The following is a 9,225-nucleotide window of genomic DNA, read 5'->3' as shown; positions in this document are numbered from 1 at the left end:
AAAAAAAAAAAAAATCCCTGAAACACAGCCTCTTTCCTACAACTAGCAGACATGAGGCTTCCAGTTCTACTGGCAGCAAGGAGAGTGAAACAGTGCCACTGCCTGAGTCTGCATCCCCTCCAAGAGCACCAGCCATAGCCCTGCCCCCCCACCACTAGCACTATGACAACAAGCAGCACCAGCGTGACAATCTTCTCCACCCCTGTTTTACTTCTCATCCTGAGCCTTCCAGGGCCAGAGGAAGAGCTGAAGCTGAAGCTAGATCCGAGTGCCATAGCAAAGGAAATTTTAGGGAAGGAGGGGGGATCATCTGAGTTTGCGGTCCACACCCCTCAAGTTTCCCCTAGAGCCAGGTCTCCTGCCCCAGAAGGCACTTCAGAGGAGACTGAGGTAGAGGTTGTGGAGGCAAGCAGCTCAGCTGAGTCCACTTCTCCTGTTGCTGTGCCTCTGCCTACTGAGGAGGGGAAAAGGCAGCATCCACACATGTACCTGCACCCCAGAAGCAAGGGGGTAATGTGGTCTGGGATCATTTTGAACTGGCAGATGTTTCTGCTATCTGTCTGCACTGTAAAGACAAAACCAGCCAGGGCAAGGGAATGAAAAACATGGGCACCATGGGGATGCTGATGCATCTCTGCAGGCACCATCCCCTTGCTCTTGCTCTTCCTCAGCCTGGCACCGGGGGGAGTATGCCCAAAAAGAAGCCCCCCTCTCATTTCAAAGCCCCCATCAAAGCAGAGGCAGGCCACCATGGAGCAGTGGGGGGAAGGCAGACAGAAAGGGGGCCTCATTGCAAAGGCGAGTGAGATCACCCTTAGCATTGGAGAAATGCTTGCTGTGGATGGCGCCGTTCTCCTTTGTTAAGCGTCCAGGGTTCAGGTGGCTCATGGTGCTTGTGACCCCATCCTAGCAAGTACCCACACACAACACCTTCAGCAGGATGGTGGTGCCCTCCTTATATGAGGCCTGCAGGGAGTGCTTGAGGGAGGAGCTGTTCAAGGCAGGTCTGCAGGTGGCCTTACACTTCCCCTTGGACATCTGGAGCAGCATACCGCTCCTTAACAGGCCACTGGTGTGACCAGTCAAGCCATTGGCTCTCCTTCAAACCAAGGTATGGCAGGGCAGTAGGTGTGCCTGCCACTTTAAGGCCCTGGAGCTAGCAGCCTCCAGGTGCCTGATGAGGGCAGCCATTTTGGGTTCAGGGCTGCCTATATAAATGAGGCAGTTTTGCTGCCAGGGGAGGCAACAACATGCCTGGCCTAAGGGCTGCTAAGTTTCATCTGGAGGTAAGGGAGGAGTTTTAGGGGATGGTAGGAGGTTCCTGGTCCTGGGTATGACAGGAAACTATACCCTGCCAGGAGTGAGTGGCGTGGTGGGGCTCCCAGTGGTGTGGGAGCCCCCAGAAAATGCCAGGCTAGTGATCACCCCGGTGAAAGGCGGGTTGGGGTGCCGTAACCCCTAGCCCTTACCTTCGGGTGGATCACATACACCGGAGGCAGCTGTGGGGGTGCAAGGCCCGAGGAGGAGAGTTGGGGCCAGGCATGGCTATGGCCACCTGAGCTCACTTGTAGAGGGAAGCCCCGAGACCCCGAGTAAAGGGGGCATTACAAGCAGTGTGGAGCCCCCAGTGTGGGGGGGGAAAGCATGTGAAGCCCAGTGAAGAGAGAATGGGGGCTCAGGCAGAGAGAGAGAGCCAAGTCCTGAACCCAGTAAGTCCTCCAATGTGCGGAGGCAAAGTTTGGGTCGAATATAACATCTGAGCCCCACTTGAGAGGGGGCAGTGCTGAGGAGCCACAGCAAGAGGGAGAAGTGATCAGAAGCCCCAGGGAGAGGACAATGTGGAGCCCAGTGAAGGCAGAGGAGGCTCAGCCAGAGAGAGAGAGAGCTGAATCCTGACCCCAGTAAGTCCTCCAATGTGGGGAGGCAGAGTCCGGGTCAAATGTAACACCATTGGTAGTACCACAACCAGCTGCCCAGGGGAGCAGTGAGAGTCCCCTGTGAGACCCTGAGGCACCAGTCATGGTATGAGGTACCCCAGCTCCCCACATCTGTAAAGGAGGACCCAGAGAGGTGGACTCCAGGAAAAGAATATGGGTCATACAGTGAGGCCTGCCAGAGTTTCCCCTGACTGGCCCAGGCAGGGGCCAGGACCAGGAGGGTCAGAAGGGCAAGGAGACCCACCAAGAAGGATGCCCAACAGCCAGGGGCCTGGGGTCCTGACTGGCCTGGAGGTGGGCCGGGGCTAGTGTGAGCCGAAGGTCCCAGTAAGGGGACCACACCCAAAGGGAAACTGGTGGCAGGGAGATATGTGGCTCAGTATGATGGTAGCAGTGTCCACCTGAAGGGAGGAACTCAGGTGGGGGACCTACAGCAGGATTCTGGGCCCCATCATAGGGGACTGGCGCATTTGAAAACATCACGATGTCATCAGTGAGGCTTGGGCTGCAGTGTCGGGGAGGAATGGAGCCGCAGATAGCGCCCCCTAGCAGCAGGGCAGTAAATGGGCAGCCTCTGCCTAATTACATCTATTAATTAATCAATTAAGACCAAGAAGGCAGGAGGTTAGCCCAAGAACAGGTGGGCAGGCCTCGCGGAAATCGGCTCCAGTAGCCCCCATTACACAAGGTGATGGATGAGTCCCACATAGTAACTAAGATTATGGGGGCCATGAACTGCTTGGTGCAGGAGTGGCTCATTGGGCAGGGTGAGCTCACCCACAGGTTCATGGTCACCGAAGATGGGGCCAATATGGTCGAGGTGGTTTGTGATGCCAACTTTGTTGGCATCCACTGCACGGCACAGAAATTCCACCTTATCGTCAGGGACGCCTTGGAGGGGAACTGGGCTGTTGGTGATGGTGCCAGCACCACCAGGAAGCTCATTTCCAAATGTAGGAAGGTGGCAGGCTACTTCCACTGGAGCATCAAGGGGGACAAGATTCTGTGGGACAAACGGGCAGAGCTGAACATCCCACAGCACAAAATCATGCAGGATGTGGAGACTCAGTGGAACTCCACGTACCTGACACTCAAAAGGCAGGCTGGTGGAGCAACAATAGGCCATCCATGAGATGGCTTTGCTTGGGGAGATTGGGATTGGCAGCCCCCTTAACACAGATGAGTGGGATACCATCTCCCAGATTTTGGTGGTCCCCAAGCCCTTCCTTGAGTCCACTGAGAGCCTCAGCACTGGCAATGCCCTCCTTAGCCAGGTGATCCCTGTAGTGAGGGAACTTCAGACACAAATGGAGAAGTTCCAGGCATGAACAACGTGTGCCCCTGGTGGCTGGGGAGGGGCACAGTGATGCTGATGACAGTAGGAGTGCGGTGGCAGTAAGCAGGGAGGGGGGGTTCAGCCACCAGGCGATCGCTATGCAGTGCCAGCAGTGTCAGCAGTGGGGGGGGGCAGGGGGGGCAAGCAGCGACCACCTGCAGTCAGCGCTGACAGTGTCAGTGGCACATTCTCATAGGGGGTGCACTGCCACTCTCAGGGGGTGCACATGCACCCACATGCACCCCCTACACATTGTCAGTGGTTCCAGAGGATCAATGTTCCTGGTTTGTAAATTCCCTTTGAGGATCAGGCCTGAGAGGTAACCGGGTAACTGGGTGTTCTTGTCTTTGATAAATTTTTGGTGTGCACTCATTCTGGTGTGCACTTGTTGCTTGGTGTCTTCTCTTTGATGCCATGATGGAGATATGAAGATATCTCCATACTGGAAATATTGTTGGCTGGTTTGCATGTCTTGTCATGGTATGGTATGGATCCATTAGGTGTGTTTTGGGCTGTAGGAAGTTGGCTTCTGGTGATGAGGTTAGTGAAGTTCAGTGCTTGTTTGAATTTACAAACCACTGTTCACAAAGAAGCCTATGAACTGCACTTCATGAACCTCCTAGGTACAGAAACTCATGGACTCAATATAGACATTTGAATTAAGACACACTGCAACCTACCGGACATCTGACTCCCCAGGTGCCCCTCCACTTTTACCTACTACCTTCCCTGCCTCCCACCCCAGCATGTCCTTTACCCCCTGATGCCTCCTTTTCCATTTTCACTGACTGCCTTTCTTGCCTGCAATGCATGCCAGCCTCTGGCTTCTTTACTATTCCTTCCATCCAGAAACAGCACACACACCAACTGCAGGTACTTCCTCAGCCTGACAAAGGGTTTTTCGACCCCAAACCTTGCTAAGGTGTATTTCTCCAACCATTTAGTTGGCCTACTAAAACATATCAGATTGACCCAAAAAAATCTTGTCTGCCTTAGACCAACATGGCTACAACCTATACCACTAGCACCTGTCCCCAGTCAGTAGACCAGAAGGAGGCAGGGCCCTGGGCACATCTAAGCCCCAGGGCTGGGGCTGGCAGGGACAGTTCTTTGGCAGCTGCTAAAGAAGCAGCTCCTGCAGGAAAGGAAAGGAAGGCTCTGTGACAGTTTGGCTGCCTGAGATGCTGCTGGTGCTACAGTGCTGCTCATGTACCTGCTTTTAATTAAAGGGGTGGACCAGGATGGGGCTGTAGGGGAGGAGGTGTCTCATTGGGGCACACTACCGTGTTATATAGAGACACCAGGGTCAGTGAGGGTGTGCCTTAACACACACACACAATGTCACACATGTCATGAGTTTTGCTTGTCAGCAGCTTGAGGTGCAGTTTCCCCCAAACCCCTATACCCATCTCCTTGAAACTTGGCAGGCTTCATGGCCTCAGCAGAGGCTACCATGCCTGCTGTTTTCACCCCTCTGAACCTTAACACACACACACAACATGAGTTTTGCTTGTCAGCACCTTGAGGTGCAGTTTCCCCAAAATCCCTACACCTATCTCCTTGAAACTTGACAGGCTTTGTGGCCTCCCTCAGCAGGGGCTACTCTCTCCCTGCTGTTTTCATTCAAATCAAGCAAAAAATGACAAAGTTATAGGCATTTTTGTGATTCCCCATTATACTCTATGGGTGAAATGTCAAAACAGCTTTGAAACAGCGAAACAGTTTCAAAGGAACAAAATGGAACAGTGTTTTGAAACAGCTAAATGAAACGCTGTCCCTTTGAAATGGCAAAATGGAAGTCAAAATGGAATAGTGCTGTTTCGCACAGCCCTACGAGAGAAGTGGTTTCAACACACAAAATGCTTAAGTAAGCACCCTCTGTTGGAAGATGTAGAAAATGTCACCATTTTACTCTGTTTCCTGTAAGGAATCTTTGGAACTTGTCTTTGTAAAACAATAGGCACTGATCTTCAGTTGATGTAAATCACTCCCTTTGCTTTAAGCGAGCTTTTCTAGTCAACATCTGCTGAGTAGTTAGAATTTCCCCCTTTTTCACCAAAGAAAAAAGAATCAGGTTGACAACTTGCCACTTGGAAAAAATGGCAAAGTTCAGAACGCATCTCTGTCAGTATATATAGCTATATGCTTTTATGCCTTATGTCATGCCTCTCGGTCTATACATCAATTCTCATTTGCTGTCTTCAGCAGTCCTTGCAGTTTATTACTCTCCTAGCCAAATCTTATAAAAAGATTTTTCTCCATGTTTTCTACAGTTAAAAACAATTCTGTAACACATAAGACTATACTTCCCCCAATAATGCACCATTATCAACAGAGCGATAGAGCTACTTTGCATTACACACACGCACACTACAGTAAGGCAAGGTATTCCAGCAATCGGGGAACTACATTCGATTATCTCTATCACTAACACTTCAGGTGACACTGACCAATTCTCTTCACTTCTTGGTGCTCTGAATTTCCCTCCCAACTTTTGCCTATTGAGACTATAAAATTTTCAGGGCCCAGGCTGTCTCATACTCATTTTACACAGTGCCCAGATGGTGCTAGTATAATAAAAACAATAACACACTAATGTGACTAGCCCAGGACATGCCTACTGATATGATGGTGATTAAAACATATGAAACCCAGATAAATGTAGAAGCAGACTACACAAAAATCCTCAATACTGTACTACACTCATGTGCTTTATATTGAAAGACCATGGACATAGTTCCCTTTAAATTCTGCTGGAAACCTCAACAATATTACTGGGTCTATCTATTACAGCTGTTTCATATTTACTGAAAAACATCTATAAATCAAATAAGAATTTCTCAAATGTACATCCTGGTAGCAATTGTAGCTTAGAAATATAGTTTAAATATGCATCACTTACCATGTCCTTTGATTCTATTACTCACCTTCATCAACTGCAGGAGCTGCAGTAATAGCTTCAAGGAAAATACAGAATTGTCCTCCCCAGGAACAGTCATGGAAGGCACCATGGGTCACTGGCTAGGGCTCTCTCCCTGTAGAGAAGAAAAATGCATTTCTGAGTGTTGGTTCTTGAACTTTTCAAGACTGCAAATTTCCCTGTGTTGGTTGCAGGTTAGGCAGGAACGCCACCTGACTTCAGATACTCATATACTAACAAATTTCACCTTCCTTACATATCCCCTTCAGAAAAAAAGAACAGATGAAGGGGACAAAGACAATGCCATTAGATATTATGACACAAACTTAGTGAACCCCTTACATAAAGCAGGTCCAAAAATGGCAAATAATTCCCATAATAAACATTTCCAAAGAAACAAATTATCACCGGAGTAGTGAAATGATTGCTGGGTCAATTTTATTCCTTTTTTAAATGAAAAATTGAAATGGATTTCCACTTTTTCAACGAGGATATTTGGCCACTGAGAATTTTATATTTTTTATTGAAAAACAGAACATTACAGAAGAAAAGAAATGTTGTGGACATTTGTGTTTTGAAATGAAACCATTTGTTGGCAAGAAAAAACCCTTTTTCAACCCCAAAATTTCAACTAGCTCATTTGTAAATCCTGCTGCACCCTGACCATTTTAACTAAAGATGGAATGAATAAGGTTGACTCTGAAACTGACTGAGGCTGTTGGAAATTTTCAGACTGTATTTTTCAACTATATTAGCCAGGTTAAAATAAAATGTGATCAAAATTCTGAAGTGTGATGGAATGAAGGCTCCATTTCTCTGTACCTCTGTACTTCATTGGCTTTGGTGAGAAAATATGGCAAATTCCTTGAAAAAATGGCCAACTCAATTCTCAAAGGCATATCACTCCTTGAAATTAAAAACCCTTTCAAACAAGGCTGTCCCAATTCAAAGTTAACTTCATCTTTGACACCACCAGCTGCCTTCTTTTTCCAGTGGCAACCTGTGCCCCTCTCCTTTAAAGCCAGAGTTTTAAGGTAGCAGACATGTCCCCAAATCAGTGTGAACATCCTACCAAATCTTGCGTTTGCTGAGCACCTGCAGTTCTGTTCACTCACCTGGACAGTGACAGAGTTAAGTAATAACCAGCCAGCTTTCACAAAGCACAGCATACTATACTGTAAAATAATCGAAGACAAAACATGCAAAACAATGAACAGTCAACACATATTTGAAAAGTCAGCCTATTAGCTAGCAACTGCGCAGGATTCAGATAGATATATAAATTCATCAGTTGTTGGTTCCTTTACATCTCCCCCCAGAACCACATTAACTTGCAGCCCAGTGGGCCATTAGCCTTTTCACAACAAACGCTCATATTCACAACTGTTGGCTCATATTGAGCTTATTGTCTGCTGTAACCACCAGGGGATTCAGCTGATTCAGGGGACAGTGATTCGATTCGGTGATTTGAATCACTGTCCTGAATCGATTTGGTCAAATCCCCCCCCTGCCCTCCCAGCCTGGCAATGGCTGCCCTGCCTGCCCCAGCTCCTGGTTCTTTGGGGGAAAAAAAGCCCCCATTTACTAGGTGCTGCCAGGCGGGAGATGATCCCTGCTGCCCTCCACCACATGGGGGGCTCTGCACAAGCCCCTCCCCCACTCCCCCCACGGCTGCCTCACCTGCCCCAGCTCCTGCCTTTTAAGAAACCCCCCCTCCAAAGCCCTACATTCACCATTCCTGCCTGGTGGGGGGGGGGTGATTCCCACAGCCCACTGCTGCCCCATGCTGCATGGGGGTCTCTGCACGAGCCCCCCGAAGCCCCGAGGCCACTGCAGAAGCGGTGAGTCTCCAGGTTTTTCTCATTTTTTTTCTTAAAGGGCTGGAGCTGGGGCAGGTGGGGCAGCCATGAGGGGGCTGGGAAAGCGAGGGAGGTTGGGGGGCTCATGACAGAGACCCTCACATAGCGTAGGGCAGTGGGGCATAGCAGGGATTGGCCTCCCCACCTGGCAGCACCCAGTGACTGGGCTTTTTTTTAAAGCACCAGGAGCTGGGTGGGCAGGGCAGCCATAGGGGGGCTGGGGGATCAGGCAGGGGCTGGCAGGAGTCCCCCCCATGGTCGCCACCCCCCTCTTCCAGCTCCCCCACCTCCATCCCCTACTTACTAGCTCCAAGTCTGGCTCCAGCTCCCTGCTACAGGGGAGGGAACTGTCTGAATCATCAAAAGTCTCCAAATTTTTTCCAAAGATTCGGAAAGCTTCCAATTGATTCGGACCTTTTAATTAGTCCCCTGATTCAGAAATTTGGCCACTAAATTGAGCTGAATCTCCTCCAAATTGAATCGGCTCCCAAAGTTTCACACAGCCCTAATATATATGCCCAGATTTTCTAAATCGTCCCTAACCTGTTCTTTTGCTATTGTTTTATCTCCTCCCCAAACTATGCTCCCAGGTGCAGTAGTTAAATCCCACTGTAATTTACAGACAAGTGAACGCATAGGACAAGTATAGAAGTGCCTTACAGTCTAAGCTACAGAAGCCCATGACTGGGGGGAGAAAAATATCATTTCTGGGGCTGGCCACTCCTTTCATTGGTAAAGTTTGCATCCATGACTATGTTTTACTAAAGCCAGATTTCTGTCTAGCATCCCATTCACCTTCCAATTCATGATTCCATCTTAGTCTGCAATATTTGGCGAGAAATATTACTAAATGTATAACAGCCTAAAAACCTAATTATGCTACATTCACTCAATCATGAATGGCATGTGCCCCCAGCAGCTGGGGAGGCACGGCTGCACCAGCGGCAGCAAGAGTCCAGTGGTGGTGAGTAGGGAGCTCCCATAGACACTGCTGGCACTGTTGGGGGAGGGGGGAAGAAAGAGGGTGACAAGCACCGACCAAGAGTCGGCGACCGCCCAAAAGCACTAATAGCAGTGTCAGCAGTGCCTTTTTGCAGGGGGTGCATGTGCATCCACGTGCACCCCCTACACATTGCCCCTGCACTCAATGGGCCTTATCTACCAATAGGAAAG

At 49.3% G+C, this 9,225-nt stretch overlaps 1 long non-coding RNA gene across 1 annotated transcript in view; it reads right to left on the bottom strand.

Moving 5' to 3' along the window:
* Nucleotides 1-7,561, bottom strand: part of LOC109323552 — a 24,629-nt gene extending 17,068 nt beyond the window's left edge. The window contains exons 1-2 of the long non-coding RNA XR_002104699.1: nucleotides 7,309-7,561; nucleotides 6,201-6,308 (exon numbers count right to left, since the gene is read on the bottom strand). This is a non-coding gene — a long non-coding RNA (uncharacterized LOC109323552). The remainder of the gene's footprint in view (nucleotides 1-6,200; nucleotides 6,309-7,308) is intronic.
* Nucleotides 7,562-9,225: the final 1,664 nt, after the last annotated feature.

The sequence above is a fragment of the Crocodylus porosus genome, unplaced genomic scaffold (genome assembly GCF_001723895.1).
Source record: "Crocodylus porosus isolate Cpor-Errol unplaced genomic scaffold, CroPor_comp1, whole genome shotgun sequence".
Taxonomy (NCBI): Eukaryota; Metazoa; Chordata; order Crocodylia; family Crocodylidae; genus Crocodylus; species Crocodylus porosus.
Note: the sequence above shows the minus strand (reverse complement) of the source record. Positions and strands in the feature narration are given on the sequence as shown.